This window comes from Clarias gariepinus, chromosome 8, assembly GCF_024256425.1.
Source record: "Clarias gariepinus isolate MV-2021 ecotype Netherlands chromosome 8, CGAR_prim_01v2, whole genome shotgun sequence".
NCBI lineage: Eukaryota > Metazoa > Chordata > Actinopteri > Siluriformes > Clariidae > Clarias > Clarias gariepinus.
Window position 1 is genome coordinate 7,608,352 of NC_071107.1, and position 13,996 is coordinate 7,622,347.

Consider the following 13,996-nt stretch of genomic DNA (forward strand, 5'->3'; position numbering starts at 1 on the left):
CAGAGTACGGAACTCAATGGCATAATCGTATGTAGAACGAGAACCTTGATGGAGCTCCAGCAGATGTCTGGCTGCCTCTCTGCCCGAGTGGGAGCGGTCAAATACCCTTCTCATCTCCTCCGTGAATGATTTGAAAGAGGAGCAGCATGGATCGTTAGCATCCCAAACCGCAGTCCCCCATTCGCGAGCTCGGTCGGTGAGGAGCGTGATCACATAAGCCACTCTAGAGCGTTCAGTAGGGAAGAGGGACGTCTGGAGCTCCAACAACAATGAGCATTGGGAAAGAAAGGAACGACACGTTCCGGGCTCACCGTTATATGGTTGTGGGTTTGGAAGTCGGGGTTCATGACGTGGGATTTGCGTCGGGGCCGGAGGAGGGTTAGTTAAGAGTTGCTGAAGTTGAGTGGTGATGGAAGAGAGAGTGTGTGTCACCTCCTGGATGCTTTGTTGGTGAGAGCCCAGCAGCGCCCCCTGTTGTGAGAGTGCTTGCCTTAACTGCTCTAAGTCCGCTGGGTTCGTCATGGCCGATGTATACTGTCACAGGCGGGGATGAATAGGAGTGAACCCAATAGCAGACAGTTCTTTCTTATGAGATTTTATTAGAATCCAGAGAAGTTTAGGATATCAGAGCACTAAGAGTGGAGAAGGGAGGAGGTGCGTGTGTGTGTGTGTGTGTGTGCTTAGTGACTGAGGACCTGGGGAAGCCCCTAATGACGAGAGAGAAGGCGGGGCTATGACGCGGGGAATCTCCACAATCCCGGAAGTAGATCGCTGAATTGTCTCGGGTCTTTCTCTACTCTTTGCGAGCGTGTCTCGCTTTTAATAGCGTTAAACAAGCAGAGGATGCAAGGCGAAAAGCAGCAGTGTGATTCTCTTGATGAGCGCGGAGGTCCGGCGCGCAGCGCGAGCGCTCTCCTGAGATCCGCGAACACGGAAGTGCTCGTGTCGCCAGATGAAAAGCCGAGTTCGCGGAGAAAGTGAAGCGAGGGACAAGAAGAGTCGTTTTTACCAGGCAGGGTTCGGTATCCAGAGTTCCAGCAGCGAGGGGGAGAAGAAATCCAAGACGTGAGTACTCTATCCGAGGTCCAGTAGGCTTGCGAGGTCATACACGTAGGCGAAAAAACACTGAAGGATATTCCAAAGGGCTAGACACAAGACAGAATCCAGAAAACGGGCAAGGTCGAAACACAGAATTGAAGCACTAAGACAAATCACTATGGAAACGGGACAATAGGCACGCGAGTAAGATACATCGGCAATGAGTGGAGCTTTCGGCGTCCTTTTAAAGCCGAGGGTGAAATGCCGGATTAGTAGCAGGTGCGCTCAGGTAATTAACTCAGGGATTGTGGAAGACCTTTGGTGGAGTTATGACCTGGACGTGCTGGGTTGGTTGTGCAGGTTCGTGACAGCTCTACAGAGGCCATTGTGGGAGGCCGCCTCATAAAACAAATTTATTCCATGTGTAGAATATGCCACATCGCTTCCCACATCTTCCACCGGAATGTCACCATTCCAATCCCTTCCAATGCAGCTTGGGATACCAACCACCTCTGTTCCCCGCTCAAGAAAAAAGAAGTGGTACAGTGGTACTGTCGGCCCAAGCATTTGTCCGTTGCTGCAAAATGTTGCGCTCGTGAATATCTTTCAACACTAGGCCAACCGCCACCACTCTTCAGCTCCCAGATACCATGTAGGTCACGGAGTAATGCAACATAACACTCAAGACCATGTTAAAATTGTCCCCCAGGTACATTGGCCCCTTCTCCATTTCCCATGTCATCAACCCTTGGTCCGTTAAGCTTTTTTTCCATTTTCCATGCGCCGTATCAAGTCCACCTTTCATGTGCGCCAGATCCAATGACTGGTCTTCTGTCCATTGTCCCCTTCACCCCAGCCCCCCCTCATCTCATTGAGGGGGCAAAGCATTCATGGTCTGCAAGCTCCTTGGATCCCGCTGCCAGGGATGCGACCTACAATAGGGGGCTTGGAGGGGGATGGACCTGAGAAGAAAAGCTGGATACCTGCCAGGTTCATTCTTGACAAGTCCCTGATCACAGAGTACCACAGACTTAACCCCGATGCCCCATCTAGAATAAACAGTGACATTCATATGGGGAAGGGGAACTGTCACAGCACGCCAGATCACGCTCACAACACTAACACCCCTGTAATCTGGATCACTCCTGTTACAGCTCTGTGCCGCCTCTTGTTTTTTTGATGCCTCAGACATGGCTCGAACTCACCTGTTGCCTCTTTGGGGTAATCACCTCTCCTAACTTAAGGCGCTGCAAAACACCTGTTGCCAGAATATTGTGCCGCTTATGCAATTATTCTTACATTTTTGCCACTGTCTTTTGGTTATGATCTCACTTATTTTTTTTTTTTTTTTCTTTGTCTTTGCACTACAGATCTTGCACTCTATCGGATTTGCTGGCTTTGAACTTTGCTTACTTTTTGACCATGAGACTGTATGCTCCTGGATTTAACTCAAAATTAGATTTACTGGCTTTAAACTCTGCTCACGGTTTTGACGACGAGATTGTATGCTTCTGGATTCACACTTTTATTGGATTCACTGACGTTAAGTTTTTGTGTGCTCTCCTCCAACAACGAGACTTTGTGTGTCTTTCAGACCGAGATGCCCTCTACTGGCTGTTCATCTCTCTTCCCTGATCTTGCTCTCTCTCTGCTCTAGGATCCATGTGTTCTTCCTAGTGCCATCCATGACAGAAATCGAATTTAAATGCATTAAATTTGTGTCCAAGTTTTTGTATGATAGTCAGATTATTATTATAAATAACTGTGACACCTCCTCCTCTACCAGTTAGGAGGTTAGGCCTCCTCTACATCTCTGAGGCTGATGTATTTAATGCTCCCTACTTATTCTGTTCAATCCACATTTCTGTTAACGATAAATGAAACTCTTCATCAGTGATAGTTTCATTAACAATGGGTGCTTTAGATTTGGGGTTCTAATATTTAAACCCTCCTTATTCTCCCAGCTTCAGACCAGTTCTGGCTATGTAGTTAGTATTGTATAATTCAATATTAATTAGATTATTAAAGAGACTTTCTGAAGTTTTGAGTTCCAGTTTCCTGACTTGCAAATCACAGGCAGTATGGTTAGGCAGGCATGTATCACCCAATCACCAGTGCAGGTTAATTTGTGCTATTTTATACGAATATTTTTGGGTTATAGAATTAATTGTCAGAGCTTCCATTATTTCTAAATTCGCTTGATAAACGAGTGTTGTTATATTCAAGCACGCTTCTGGAATGAATTATGCTCACAATCCAAAGTTCCACTAGGTTATCATAAATTATATCTAAATGGAAAACATATTTGACAATTTTGCTAGATTATTTACTGTTTAAATTGCTATATTTACTTTGTTTCATCTGGGGAAAATGTGTGCTGTAAAACTGTTGTTGAACTGAGTTTAACCAAATGCGGAAAATGATTTTTTTTTTATCATTTTGCTGGTTGGAGAGGAATATTTCAAAGAACATTTTAGTTTACAATGCTCAAATTATTTTATGTATTTACACAGATAAGAGTCACAATTCTCCAAAGATACTGTAATGTTGATGATGAAGATGATGTTAAATAACAGCTGAGCTACAGTGACCAAGCTGGTGGCGAAAGTATTGAAACAATGTTGTGCCAACATTGAGCCAACTCTGCCATTATCTACTGAACCAATATTGGAACAACCTTGTCATTATCTACTAAACCCACCAATGGGTTGGGTCACCAGACAAAATGACATTGGACCAACATAGGCACTGCCGTTGGCTCAAAGTTGGCCCTTCAGCGGTGTGCTATCTGGGATATCTCTTGAACCAAACAATAAACATAATTCTATTCATATATTGTGAGATATATTGAGAGAAAGAAAGAAGTAGAGAGAGAGAGAGAGAGAGAGAGAGAGAGAGAGAGGTAAATGTAAATGTATTAAAACTTCCTTGTGTACTATTTTATATTGTTTTGGCGAAACTATTTATATCATTTTGCATGTACTGTTTTCATTATTTTACACAATACATAAAAATACCAAGTATTTTCATACACCACTACTTTACATCACAATTCTATTTTTATTACATTACACATCATTTATATTTTATATTAGTTTAATACTGTTGCCAAGATTACTTTTAAGTTTTATTTTACACTATTTCACACTACTCAAGCTAATTTACACAGTCTTTCCTCTATTTTTAATTTTATATTAATGAACACACTGTTAACCTTTTTAATCATTTCATACACGCTTTATATTATTTCTTACACTATTTTTTTTTTACTATTTTGCATTTATTTTATACGCTGCCACACACCTAATTTATACTGTAATTTATATTTGGCCACAAGGGGGCAATCTGTCTACTGGATTGGGATGCAACTGAGGTGAAATTCAACACAAAGAAAGCCAGATCAGATCTCAGGGCTGTATAATGTGATCGAAACAGGAATGAAAGCTAGTAAAAAGCATAAATAGGCTGATTCTAGATAGTTATAATAAAGACGAGACTGATAAGGTATATTCCTCACTTAATTTATTAAAAAATAAAGCAAAACCAGACACTGGAGATCAAATAAATTAGAATAAATGCAAATTAAAATACAAACATTTTGTAAATTTAAGCCTGTATTGCATTATAACAGCATATATTAATTTCTAATACTTATGTGACACATGGTATTATTGTTGTCATATAAAACAGTTTCCTTTAAACATTATAAATATAAGTCATTCAGTTTAAACGTCCTCAGCATTAAGAGATCAGCCCTGGATCTGGTCTACAATATTGCATGCAGTGTTGATATGCATTATCATCCACAGGAGCTGCAATAAATCTGTGAAGATGGCAGTGGAGGTTAAAGTCACATTAATAAGGAGCAGAGCTGCTATAATCCCTAGATGTCAGAAGGTTTACATGCACTGAAAATTCAAGGCAAAGAGGAGGAGGGCCAAGCGGGGAGTCGGAAGTGCAATTTCCATCTGCTAATTGAAAAGCCGAAGCCATCCTCGCCTCACAAAGAGAGAGTGTGCGTGTGTGTGTGTGTGTGTCCGCTGCGCCCTGCGGCGCTCCTGGAGGAACCAAGTGGTAATGACCCGCCATCATCGCCCTCGCAATTAATTGCTGCTCCACTGGAAAAAAAAAAAAGGATGCAGAGTATTCTCATTATATCACTGAAGTACAGCCCACTAGATGACACACACACAAACATACACACGGCTTCTCAATAACATTAGGTCTTCTTCACCAACTCACATGTCTGGTAATATCATACTTTTATCATGATCATGATCATCACCAAACCTTTTGCCATGCTTTCATTAATGATATTTTTATAACTGTTTTGCAACATTCCCTAATTATTAAAGCATTTCAACCTGATAGAGCTCTTCCATCCTGCAGATGGGAATGTCACAGTTCCACAACAGCAAGAACAGAATTGTCGCTCTTCAAACTTGATAATGATCCATCTCAGACCGTGGTCATGTTTGCATCTGAGAGAAATAATACCTTGCATAAAAGCAGAGAAAGTAATGTCTAGCTAGCTGTGAGAGATGGCGTAGGACAGCATAGGAAACATCTTGGTAAATCCAGCCTAAGAATTCAATGCAAAAGTATTTTTATCTAGCTAGCAACTTGGTGACGCTAACTCTATGTGATTAAAATTGTATGTGTAGTCTTTATGTAGCATCATAGGCATCATTACTAACACATCCCTTAGCTTGTGTTTAGCTTGGTTTTAGGAATTTATCAGCAGCACCTGGCTGTTTTAGGTTCCTCTCGAGCATTTAGCACCATCTAGTGACCTTTTTGACAGTGTACACAGTTGAGCACAAAGCACAATGAATTTAACATGTATCATTTAGAAAACATCCACTGAGTTAGATTTATAGTTCTTTCAATGATATTTATGTACTAGATAGGTAACCAACCCTTATATGAGCTCCTGATGTGATGGCTTCACTGAGACAGCCTACTGTACAAAGCTAAATCAATATAATTTAATTTCCAATTTTCAATCTTGCCATTATTTTCTGAACCAGCATTGGGACAACCTATATTTGGCCCCACCAATAGGCCAACAGTGGGCTAACGGACAAAATGGAGTTAGCCAACCACTGATGTCAACACAGGCTTAACCATATGCACTGTCTTTGGCCAAATGTTGGGCCGATGTCGGAGCACTGGCGAAAGGTTACCAAAATTTTGCCGACATTGGGCCAACAAATTAGTGCTATCTGGGATGTAGTTTGTACTGTATATTTATGCAGATGAAACATTGTATTTCTGCTCTCTACCCAATAAGACTGATGAACTACTTATGCTCTCCCAGATAAATAGGGACTTTTTGAACTCTTTGCTGCTCTGTTTTTCATGGAAACCTTCATGTTACATTGGATGGGCTTCCAGCCTTTTAGAGCTGATCATGACACAGAATCACTGGGAAAATCACGAGGCGGCAAGACATTCTTTTACATTAATGTAAGGTGATGTGGTGTACAGATCCAAAAGCGATGAAGAAGATGTGCTGTCCCGATCTAGAAGTGCTCTTTATCAACTGTAAGGCGTTTTATTTGCTGCGGGAGTTTACCTCATTCATTCTGGTAAGTGTTTACATCCCTTCACATGTGTGTAAACAGCTTGCTGATCAAATCACAGACACAGAGCAACAACTCTGTGACTTAAATAAAATAAAACCTTACACATGAACTACCCAAACATGACATGCCCAACCAGACACAAAATATTTTGGACTACTGCTACACCACAATGAAGGATTCATATTGTTCAATCCCTAGAGAAGGTTGAGGACTTACCACTGCCTGGTTCATCTTCTCCTGAACTACAGGCAAAAACCTAAATCTACTAAGTCTGTAGTAAAGACTAATTAGATTGACTAGTTAAGCAAAGCAGATCTGTTTCAATTGTACCGGCTGAGGTGTTTTCGAACAATGACAAATCAAAGCACAATTCAGGACATGGAGAACAGAGTGGCTGAAAGAAGCCACTCTGAAAAGCTGGAAAACCAGTTTTCTGCAATCAACAGTGCTTTAGTGTGGAAAGGCTGAAAGGTATGACTAACTACAAGACGTCAACACTAACTTGGTAGCGAATCAACAACTAGTTGATGACCTACGTGAGTTCTACTGCATGGGTTCTACAGTAGAAACTCCTGTTTTCACACACACACACACACACACACACACACACACACACACATACACACACACACGTCTGGCCTGAAAATCTCTCTACAGAACCATTAACACCTCTGGCAACCCCCACCTTCTTCTACACTAGAGGTTTGTTAGAGGATATTTATCAGATCTTTCAGAAACAGAAGAAAATGAAAGCTCCATGCCCAGATGCTGTTACACCAGCCTGTCTAAAATCCTGTGCTGACCTTCCTACAGATTTGGCCATTAAGAATGCGCGTTTTTCCGCGAGATGCCACAATTTGGCGCGCGGCGTGTCGTGACCTGCCGCAAGCAACATTTGGGAATTTAAATAAATGTGTTGCGCTTCACTGAATATCCGCCAGATGGCGCGTGGTAGCACTTTATCTAAAAGCCAGTCCAAGTTCAATGAAGAATTGTGTATAATAAGTGAACCTAAAACAATATTTTTTCCAATGCTAAAGCAAACATAAATTTTATTTTGTATTACAACAGATCTTTCATGATGAATGTGTGTATATGTGCTTTATATTATTTTCATAATAATGAACTAACATGCCGAAAATCGTGCTTTAAAATTCCTAATAAGTTTCTTATATAGTTTTTGTAATGTCTTAACAGGGACAAAACGATGAAAGACATGACAATCCCTTTAAGTTGTCTTGAAGTTAATTTAATTTCCTAATAGTAGGCTATCTGATAGTATTAACTATGCCAATGTCCTGATGTGTGAATATGCCAACATATCTTATTTAAAATGTAAAAATGTGTCGAAGTTATTAGAAGACATGAATAAACATTATATATGTAAATTATCATATTAAGTAAATATTATTTTATGAACACGAAGTGCTTCAAGCTTTTTATAATAATAATCGTCATGTTTTTTGTTGTTTGCTTCCAGCATTGATTAATTATTTCATTCATTATTTAACCACGGCTGAAAATAATAGCTGGAATGTGATGTGATTGTGAATTCATGACTGAAATAAAGCTGTTCTTCTTTTGTAAAGTATTCTCACTTTACAAAATGCAGCGTTTTTATCAAAAGGCTGATAAACTTGTGTTGTACAGTTTATACAACGCGACAGCGCGCTCAGTTATTGTAATTCCTCTTACCTTTGATGTAGGTCTGCTCGGTCTTGTTAAATCGTTTTAAACCCCTCAATTCCGTGAATTCCCCCATCAGCGAAACCGGTTTGATAACTTTACACCTATCGTGAATGAAAGGTGAGAAGGGGGATTACAGTAACTGGGGTTCTGTGGGTGTCGGAGCGTTTTATTCAGCGAATAGACTAAAACAAAATCATGTTTGCTTCAGCATTAGAAACAATATTGTATTGGGCTAACTTTATTGAAGATTATTCACTTTTGTATTTTTTGTTGTACTTCGTCTTTTTGCACACACATGCGGGCATCTTTAAATTTGAAAAGAAAATAATAGTGGGCTGGTAGGCGCGTTATTTTTCATATAACTTAAACGGCTGGATGAAGTTAAATATACACAATAAATTAACACAATAATTTTGTTCGCTTTACATTTGAGCACTCATGTGTAAATATCTTTTTTATTGCATATACTACCATATCATATATTTGTGTTTAATACTGTTACAACATTACATGCAGTTTGTAATTTACTTGCGATTGTACTTTTAAAATGTAACCTACGTATCAACAGTATAAGCATATTTAACTCCTTCAGCAGTGAATAAGAAATATGTGTCTGAAGTTTCTGCGGAATCTCTTCTCACCTTTTATTCACGATAGGTATGAATATATAAAACTGTGTGCGCTGTTGGCAAATACTGTAGGGGAGTTCAAGATGAATTAAAAAGACAGAGCGGATGCCTCTGCTTAAAACAAATTTAAAAAAATGATTAATGATAGCAATTAAATCAGACTTAATTATTGGATTTGATACTTTTCTTTTTGTTTACTATATGGAATGTTGTATTATGCTTTATTTATATTATTTCTCTCTATATATATTCTGGCTGGTTGGAAAAGCCAGAATTTATCCATCGAGTAGCCTATATATTTGTGTTTGTTGTTTTTCTGGAGATAAATCGCATGCATTCATCATTCTTTTGTTGCTGCGTTTTGTTAAGTGTAAATGCAATTAGCGGGTTTATACAAGCAGATGAATTAATTTTAGATGAATTTTATAGCATCTTTTTTATGCCTAAATATTAATTTTTATTAATGGCCAGGTACAAGGCAGTGTTTGTTGTTTAGTGTATATTTAAAGCGCATAAACACAATAAAACAATAATGTTTTAGGCTAACCTATCATACAATTTTGTATTCTTTGTTGTACTTCATGTTTTTGCACAAACGCGCGGGTGCGTTAAAATAATAATAAGAATAATAATAATAAATTCAGAGCACTACTACTACTACTACTAATAATAATAATAATAATACTGAATGGAGAAAGCGCATTTAAAGAAGTATCAACAATTATGACAATTTTATAAGCTCTGTCACTTGCTGTCAATAGGCGCCTATCTCTCTTAGAGAGACATTTTCAGCTTCAGTAGACACACAATACTTCAGACTGAAACAAGACTGCCCCTACAGGTAATGAAGGGCATTTTCCCAGCTTCGTAGGATCCCTTTTTTCGAAACGTGCGTTCTTAATGGCCATAAAGGACATTGGTGGACTCTTACCGGACCCCCTGCAGTTTTTTATAGAGCATCATTCACAGACCAACAAACAGGCCTGTGGATGATGCAGTCAACATGGGACTGCACTTTATCCTACAACATCTAGACAAATCAGGGACTTATGTAAGGATTTTGTTTGTGGACTTAAGTCCGACTTTTAATATACTGGTCCCAGCACTTCTTCAGACTAAAATAACCCTGCTCTCTGTTATTAAATCACCAGGGAACACTGGTTCCCAACAGGACAATTAGAATAATAATAAAAAAAAACAATCAGGTTTTAGAATGGCCTAGTCAAGGTCCAGTCCTCAACCCAGTTGAAATGCTGTGACAGGACCTTTAAGAGGGATGTGCATAAGCAAATGTTTAAAAACCTGAATTAACTGAAGCAATGTTTTAGAATGGACCAAAACAATGTGAGAGACTGATACAGTAAAGTCATACAAGAAAAATACATCAAGTTATTGCTTGTGGATATACAAGCTATTGAATCATAGGGGTACTTATTATTGCCCACATTGTAGCGCAGCTAAAAGTGGCACAACATAGAATGCAGGTCGATACCCATGTTATGAAGGACAATTACCTGGCATTCCTACTTGTAACTGGGCTTGACTTCTTGAGTGCCACAGGGGCAGTCTTAGACTTCAGAGATGGAAGATATGGCCTAAAACAAAAGAAGGTTACACATCTACAAAAGCGGTCACGTTTAACACCCACCCCCCTGCCACATCAAACCTTTATTTTGCCTTACCACCAACCTTAGATCTACCACAACCCAATCAACTTGCCTACTGAAAGCATGACATAATGGGATACAGACAATCTGGAGGAGTTACAGAAGTTAATGGCTCCCTGGCCTCAACTTCTTGGGGAAAACGTCACTGGAGAGACACAAAATATCATTATTAGATAACACATCATTCAAATTCAAAGCTTACAGAGTTTTGCCATTAAAAAAAAATATTATTGAGGATCAGGTTGACCAGGTGCTCCAAGACAATATCATTGAGCCCTCCTGCTTGCCATGGTCATCCCCTGTGTTCCTCGTCCTGAAACCCAAACCAGATGCATATCCAATGCTGCTGATACATGACATCTTATAATCTCTGGAAGATTGCCTCTTGGTTTAGCACATTGGATTTGCAATCTCATTACTGGCAGGTGGAAATGGAGGAGAAGAGCCATGAAAAAACAGCCTTCATCACCAATAAGGGCCTTTATTAGTTCCCATCCATGCCATATGTGCTTAGAAATGCAGCTGCCACATTCCCGAGGCTCATGGAGAAGGAACTGGCTGGCCTGAGGGGAAAATGTTGCTTTATTTATATCGATGACATTATCATTTACTCAGACACCATGGAGTAGCACACTAAATATCTAAATGCGAGGCTATAAAGACTCACCCCAGCCAACCTTTACTTGAACATAAAAAAGTGTAATTTTTACATACGACAGCTAAAGTTTCTGGTACACATCATCTCACAGAGAGGAATTACTTAGACCCTGAAAAGACCCAGGCAATGGCCGAATATTCTCCACCTCAAGATTTTAATGCCCTGCAACGTTTCCACGGTCTTGCAAGCCGGTACAGGTTTATTCCCAATTTTGCTGAAAAGAGTAAAATAGGAATGGAATGGTGAATGCCAGAGCAGCATGGACTCCATAAAACAAGCCCTTCAAAACCCAGCCCTGTCCCAAGAACATCTACCACTGAAAGTCGGTGTAGCACCCTGTAATTGTCGGTTCAGTTATATCAAACACCATGTTTTCCTCCCACATACCCTGTGATTTATACAAAATATCACAAGCTCAACAGAACAACAGTATGATCGCTCACTTGCTCACTGGAGATCACCATAGGAAGGCACAAGACCAGAAGATCTCCTTTGAATACCACCAGGGGGTGTTATATCACAAAGTGCCCTAATACACAGAAATACCAGCTAATGGTCCCCCGATAACTAATGCAAGACTGCGCCTCCAAAGGCAGCAGGATACCAGGGAGAGGACAACACTAAATGGTGTTCCAGCACACTGGTTTAGACAGCATTTTTTGAGTTATTGTAAATCTGTCTTGCTAAGGATTTTTCGGATTTTTCACCATGGGACAACTTTACAGAACAAGCCATTCTCAATTATCACGCTCTGGGACTGTTTAACTGGAACTGGTGAGGCAGATAAATTTCTCCTGCACCCCCACATGCACACAAATACAATAATTCTGAATTAAGACATTCCATACATCCATCTAAATAATAAAAATATTAATATCTGATGCACTGTAGTGTTTATTTTTTGTATAATACAAGTTTGGGATTGTTTGATTGTTTGTTTGTATGTCTTCTTTGGTATTAACACTGGCACTAAAGATAAAATACCCATTAACAGTGTAAGGTCTGTTAATTATTAAATCTGAGCATTGATCATTGTTTTTTTTTTTTTTCATTTTGGCTTTACATATAATGGCAAGGTAAAAAAGTTATATGTTGTTGTTGTTCTGAAGTTGTATTTGCCTAATATTGAAACCTGCCACAATCAGATGTTTTGATTATGTTTTACACAAAAACATAGACTTAAAAGATTGGGTATGAACTACTAACTTGACTGTATGTTTCCAGAGCCCTATGCTCCCAGGGTCTATGTAAAACAAATCTGAAAAACGGGCTCCAAACGTTTTCACCACATTTCTGTATTTTCTAATGAAATGCATCAACAGAGAAAAAGAGAGATAGAGAGAGAGAAAGAGTGAGATTTTGGAAGAAAGTGTGTACACACTGACTAATTATTACAGCACGACAGGGCCAGACAGAGAAAGCATGGATGGGCTAGCAGCTGATGTGCAAAGTGTGTGAGTAGAACAGAAAAATTAAATGAGGCATGCTTTTAAATAAACAGCCCAGGATTGATTCACCATAAACGGTCTCTCTTTATTTCATCTGACCATCTAGTCTATATGTCTGTCTCTTTTACATTCTCTTTTTTTCTCTCTTATGCAGTGTATAATAAGAGAAGATTTATTAAGCCCCTTAAGGGACACATAAGGAAAGAAATAACAACCCATGTAGATTAAAAAAAAATCCATGTAGATTCTGGGTTTTTGAAAAAGTTCCTAGAGTCCCAATGAGCTTTTAAATTCTTGATCAACATTTCTGCCTTTTTTTAAAAAAGCTCAATGGAATATCAAAAGGTTCCTCAATAAGTTTTATTATCTCTGTTGACGGCTTAGTAGATGAGATTAACCAGGCAAATGGGTATATTTAAATAAATAACATAACAATAAAAAAAAAACATGACAGAGCATTGGCTTTGGTTTATAGAGCATTGTGCAAGATAATGGGTCTGTGGTAAAGGTACTGGACTACAGTTCAGAAGGTTCCAGGTTTAAATGCCACAACTGCCAAAGTTGGGCCCTTAAGCAAGGCCCTTACCTGCTAACATGTGTAATAAAATACAAATGCAAGTTGCTCTGAATAAGGGCGCCTACCAAATGCCTAAATGAAGCCTGCCTGATTAAGAAAAACTCCACAAATGTGAAAACCTGGCCATTTAGTAAATATATAGTATAGTATTCAGTAACAGCTGACTTAATTTTATTGTGACATAATGTTGGTAAACCCTGGACCTGAGCAACTGAAGCGACCCTAGTCCATAACCCTGCCTCCAGAGGATTGTACTGTACAGTGGCCACTATGCACTATACAGTGCATAGGCTCAATCTGGACTCATTAAACCACATGACGTTTTTGCATTGCTCTAAAGTACAATCTTTATGCTCCCTGGCAAATTTAAGTGGATTTTTTTTCTTGATGAGTCTCACTAACTAGTAGTTTCTTATGGTCACACATCTATTTAGTTTGAACTTTGTTCTCATCATGATGTGTGGAAATGCCCTATTTTCACTATTAATCATAGATCCATTCATGCTCCATTACTCATTGTGGACAGAAGTGTTTGGGATTGGGCCCCCTGGTGTTCTTGCTAGTTGCATAGCTGCAAATGCAACATACATTGATATGCCCATCGCTCTGAAATACACTGAATTTGGACTAATCACAATTTTGGACCACATTAACGATTTCCGTTACTCCATAGTCCAATCAAGATAATTTTTATGAATGCTG